A 6000-nucleotide genomic window follows, 5' to 3' on the forward strand; every position below is an offset into this window, starting at 1 on the left:
AATTAAACGTATGCTCTCACCCCCCGACCTGACCTAGATTACTGCAACTCCCTTCTCTCTGACATCAATCAGAAAGCACTCTCTCGCCTCCAACTGGTAGAGAATTCAGCAGCTAGGCTTCTAACTGGTTTTAACAGATGACATCACATTACCCCAGTCCTAGCTTCCCTTCATTGGCTCCCCGTCCGTTTTAGAATTGATTTTAAGATTTTACTGATCACTTTTAAAGCACTTGTGGGCCTGGCTCCAGCTCGCAGCCTTAGATCCTCGGGCGGGGCCCTTCTCACCGTTCCAAAGTCGAGGCTAAAAACCAAAGGTGATCGTGCCTTCGCCATCAGGGCCCCTCGACTTTGGAACACCCTGCCTGAGGAGATAAGGCTTGCAGGATTGGTAACCTCTTTTAAATCACTTCTTAAAACCCATTTTTATAGACTTGCCTTATGTGATGTCGTCCTTTTGCTTTTGCTCCTACCATTTGAGTTTATTATATTAATGTATTTGTTTTGTTTATTTTACCTATTTGATTTATTTCCATTTCTTTATTTTGTTTATTTAACTTTTTTTTCATTACTTCTGTTCTTCAGTTATTTGTTTCAAATTGCGTAACTATAAATGCCATTTATTCGTTTGTCCACTACAATTTTGCTTTGTTTTGTCAAAGCACTTTGTAAATTGTGTTTTTAAAAGTGCTATATAAATAAAGTTTATTATTGTTATTATTATTATTATTATTATTATTATTATTATTATCAATCAACGTTGATTTTGAAGGATTTTTCAATCTAGCTCATAAATCAGCTGTGACAGATTGAGACTGTTGCTCATATCTTTTGGAATATTTGAGTTACTTGCCGTTCAGTTCAGGCTGAGGTCACCTTGAACCTTCAGTTACTGTACTAAACAAGTTTGCTAGTTTATTAATTTTTTGAATGTATTATTTAAAAAAATCAATTTCCGGATTTGAAAGCAGGAGTGCTCAGTCCTCATCGTTCCCAGAGTCAGTGCCACCTTCGAGTTCCAGCTCCACAGCCACGCTGCTGCCCGGCCTCCTCCACCTCAGCCTCAAGGTGGATCCACCTGCGTCTCCATTCACCTGTGCCTCCACCTCAGCCTCTACCTCCCAGAACCGTGAGCCCCAGCTGCACTTGCCTGAGCCACTATCAGCTATGGTTTCACCTGAGCAAATCAATAAATTCCTTCAAACCTTTCCCCCTGTCTTGGTGTCCACGTTGGGGTCCACAAACCAACCTTCAATTGGTAACAGTTGTCATCTTGTCTTAGTGTCTAGTCTAAAGTCTGTATCTGACATGCATCAATAGAGTTGCCCTGAAAAAGACCCCATCTTGTTAGATATTTACAGTACAAGGCATCATGGGAAGAAAGCCTGTTTCCTCAAACCCCTTTGGGATCACTGAGTTGATTTGATGCCAGGAAATGTACTCCACTAGGGTGTAATCAGCAAAACCCAACTCTGAGGGAACCCAACTGGTGGGAGCCTACACTGCTATTTTCTTTCTTTTGGTCACAACCCACTGTGACAGTGAGCGGGGTGAGGGTTGATGTTTTCTGTCAGGGAGGCTGAACAAGAGCTCTTTTTATAGACGTGAAGCGCTCAATGAGACGTGAGAACACCTTTTTTCTTTAGAGATAATCATTTGTAAGAAAACAACGAGGGACTAATGAAACGCAAAGCAGATTTTGTTTATGGAATAAAAAGATTTCTTCAAGGAAATGTCACAAGTTTACTATATTTATATAATATTAGTAGCATAGCACTGCATAAAGACACAATCAAAAGCCTGGATATATTTCAAAATGTCATCCAGATAGAGTACTTCAGAGACTTAACTGTTTCTTACATGTTGCATATCAAGCACACAAAGATTCAACAACAAGAAAATAACCTTTTTTTTTTTCTTTTTCTGGTAAATTATGTAATTCAACAGCACTGCTGAGTTAATACAAGATACAAGGTTGAAGAGACACAACAGAACAATCACAGCAAACTACATAAAGCACTGAAAATCTGTACAAACAGTACCATCTATAAGTGAATGAATGAATAAATAAATTAAAAAGCTGGAAAAAATGTGAATCCTTCGAGAAACCTTCACAAAGAAAGAGCACCTTTGTTGCATGTCCTCACTCCACAGCATGCTCAGTGTGCGTTTGTGTTTGCTTTCACATGTTCAGTGTTGTGTGCAAAGAGAAATCCTCCAGCTTTGTTGGCGACTGAACTGATGTGTGGAAAGTTTTCTTTGCAAAGTGAAAGGCAATGCTTTAAAATGCAGCAAACTACAGTGTAAAAATTGTACAGATGCACAGCGTGTACCCATATTCAGTTTAGAGCCAAAGATCTTCTAGCTAACAAACAGATGCTTTAGATTCTGCTCATTGTTTGGATGGTAGTTTGTAATAAAGGCGCTTTATCACACATGTTCACTGTTTTAACCTGATGGAAGTGTACTGTCACTGTAAATTAATGGCCATTACCTAGGCGGGAATTCCTCATACATGTTTTTAATGCATCTTCGGCAGTGATACATGTGACCGGTGGCTTTATGTTTTCAGGTTGTCTGTATGTCTCTCCATACATCCCATTCTGGTGGATGTGAAAGTTCGCCTCGAGGGAATTTCTTCACTTGGACTCAGGGATGAACTGATTAGATTTTGGCGGTCAAAGGTCAAGGTCATTGTGACCACATGGCGTCCCGTTCTTGTGAACAGGATATCTCAGAAACGCCTGAAGGGAATTTCTTCAAATTGGACTTGGACTCAAGAATTGACTGTTTATTTAACTGAATTGAGCTGATTTGAGTGGTCAAAGGTCAAAGGTCACTGTGACCTCTCAAAACTCATTTTTGGCCACGACTCAACAATTTATACAAGTATGACAAAATATTTTACACAAAGAGAAGACATTTTATATCAAAAAGGTCAAAGGTCAACTTAACTGTGGCAAAAATGTTCTAGTCATTATTGATGAATTATTATTATTATGAAGGCCGGTTGGGTCAACGACCCACATGTGGCCCTAACGACTCTGAAACTCAGAGCTCACACGTGTCCTTAACGACTCGATACAGCACTTAGAATTACAATGACCTCGAGGACTGAGAACCTTCATCAACATGCTCTGGTCATTATTCATCATCACAGCTCAGGATCGGCAGCTTGACTGGTGCACGGAGGCATATAACTGCGATGCGTAATTTTAGTTTCGATTGGTTAGGACAAATAAATTGACATGTCATTTGTTAAATTCATGAACAGCTCCTTAATCATATGTGATGTGATATGACACTACTCAGAAATGTGTCTAGTTTCTTCGATAACATCAGTTTTGACTGTCTGACAGTTCCTAAATTGGATCCCAAAACTACATTACTACTCCCAAGCATTTTAATATCAATTTGAACTATTTTGTGGCTATGGCTACAAAAGACCACCCTTCTTCCAAGATTTATCATTTTGATAACTTATTTTATAGTATCTACTGTTTTACCATTTTTTCCTGTCTTGGTAATTAATAAAAATGTCACAGCACTCTACTCAAACAGCAGTTCTCATTCCCAGGTCATCAAATACCATTGTTTTGTCACACCCCTCATGGTCTCAAACAGATGCACAAGGCACATGTATAAGGCCTGCCAGAGATCCTTTCTAACAAATGGTCATGGCTGTGAAACGGTCACAGTTGGTTACATTTAGGCACCAATACTACTAAGTTGGGTTCAGGAAAAGATCAAGGGTTGGGCTAAAATAAGCTGGTGAAGTTAAATATGTAACCTAAGTTAACTTCCAAATGTAAAGTAAAAGTAGAGACCATCAGTGGGATCACATTAGCTGCAATACCCTTCAACATGTTCCCGTTAAGACCCAAACTCTTCAGTAGTCATTAGTAGATTATTATATTAGTCCTCAGTACTCAGGTGTTAGACCATACCCAACTTCAAAATCAACTTTCATTTTGATCTGAACTACACGAACACAGACATAGAAACACCTTAGAAGGTGCTCAAAACTGCTTCTGTGGCAGTTCCCGCTACAGTTCTATGTTTAACTTGGTCGCTCTACATCACCTGACTTGCTCTGAGCGTGTAATAACGGATGTGTTAAATATCAGAGTTGGTTGAAAGCATGGTGCGACTCACTAAGGCATTAAAATGTACCATGTCTCTGTTGTCTGTATGTGACGTCAACGACAGTGGCAGAATATTAGTATCTGACGACCTGGAAATGAGAACGTCTGCCTCATATTTGTCCTGATATAGGTACAGTATGCAGAATATATTATGTTAGTACCCCATATATACTAAATATTTACACTGTAAGTTGTGCTGCGAAATTAAAAATGGCATTTTCTGTTAAAAATACATTCTTTTGTACATGTGCTCTTTAAATTGGTATTTTACACTTTTTGTGTTCCACTTCAGTTTCATTCACCAAAGTTACAGTCTCCCACTGTGATATGTGTCCACCATGATCTCACCAACAAGAAGCCATGTCCCGCGCTCCTCCTGGATCACAGCTCCATGCAAGTGGGGCATTTAAAAGAAAATTATTCAGTCCTGCATGGGCATAAATGAGAATCACCATCTGTACAGTCAGCGCTATAGTGAACAAAGTCATCAACTGAACCTCCTCAGCTCTATCCTGGACATTCATCTGAGCTCCTCACAGACAGAGAGGATGAGAGCAAAAACCTGCAGCAGGCTCGACCCCCTCCTTGAAACGTGGGTTGCCTAACTTCAGGTTGAAAATCCACACAGAGCTTAACTTTTGATCCTTTTTCCTTAAGAAGTGAATGAAGGATGCAAAACATTCCTTGAAGTCCACAACTTCCAAAGATGCACACAAGAAACTGATGCGATACTGTAGATCCAAGTTGAAGGTCTCATATTGTCGTTTATGATTTTTGTTTGAGTATACTGAGGTAAAGCTACTGTGTGGAGGCTTGGCACATGACATACATATGGCATACAACATCAGAACTTCCACAGGATCTCTTGTTCGATTGTTTGCGACCTGAAAGGCTGCAAAAACAAGCACTGAGCTCGATATATCGCACAGCCCAGCTCGGTCATACCGCACAACACAGTCTGTTAACGTAGTACAACAGCCAAATATACTGTAGAGAGGCTTTTACAGGCATATATCAGTTTCAGTGTCTGTAATATTTACAACCAAATCTGTTTAAAAAGGATGATTTATTTATACTGAGTGCAATGACTATGGTAGGTCATTTTCTAGCACAGTTCTGACATAACTTTCAACATCTCCGAAACTCCACCCACACACTGCATCCTCTTGGAGAAAGAGGAAAGCAAATTGTTGTGCTAGCCTACAATTTCGGAGGTAATGAAGCCTTCATTTTGCTCTTAAATTTGTCACAAAGGACCCAAACATAGTTTCTTTTTTTTAAAACATGTGTTTTTAAAAAATGACAATCACTTTACCTTGTAACCTTGTAATGTAAGTCAAAATAAAGCCTGACTTATATTAAACCTGAAAAACACCACTTATGCTAAGATGCAAATGTCACTTTAGACAGGGACTATATATCCCATCTGGCCTGGGAGCTGGAAAGCGTTGCTGGGGAGAAGGAGGTCTGGATTATCCTTCTAAGTCTGCTGCCTCCACGACCCGACCCCGGATAAGCGGAAGAAAATGGACGGATGGATGGATGGATGGATGGATGGACGGACTTTAGACAGAGGATTATTTTCCTGAGTTTCAGACTCCACAGGTTTTTATTATGAAAGAAGAGATGCTGGAGACAGACACTGATCAAAGACGCAGTAATAATGTCCTGCAGCCACCGTGGCTTTATCTCCTCTCGTCCAGGTTTAATGAACAGCGCTTATGTGGAACAGTACAGCTGCAGCAACATCAAAGCAGCCAACACTTAGGTGCATCAAAAAGTCCACACACCCACTTGTGTCTGATGGCTTGCCACTATGACTTTGCATTCTGTTTCAGCATGACAGTCGCTATATT

This window comes from Pagrus major, chromosome 17 (genome assembly GCF_040436345.1).
Source record: "Pagrus major chromosome 17, Pma_NU_1.0".
Lineage (NCBI taxonomy): Eukaryota > Metazoa > Chordata > Actinopteri > Spariformes > Sparidae > Pagrus > Pagrus major.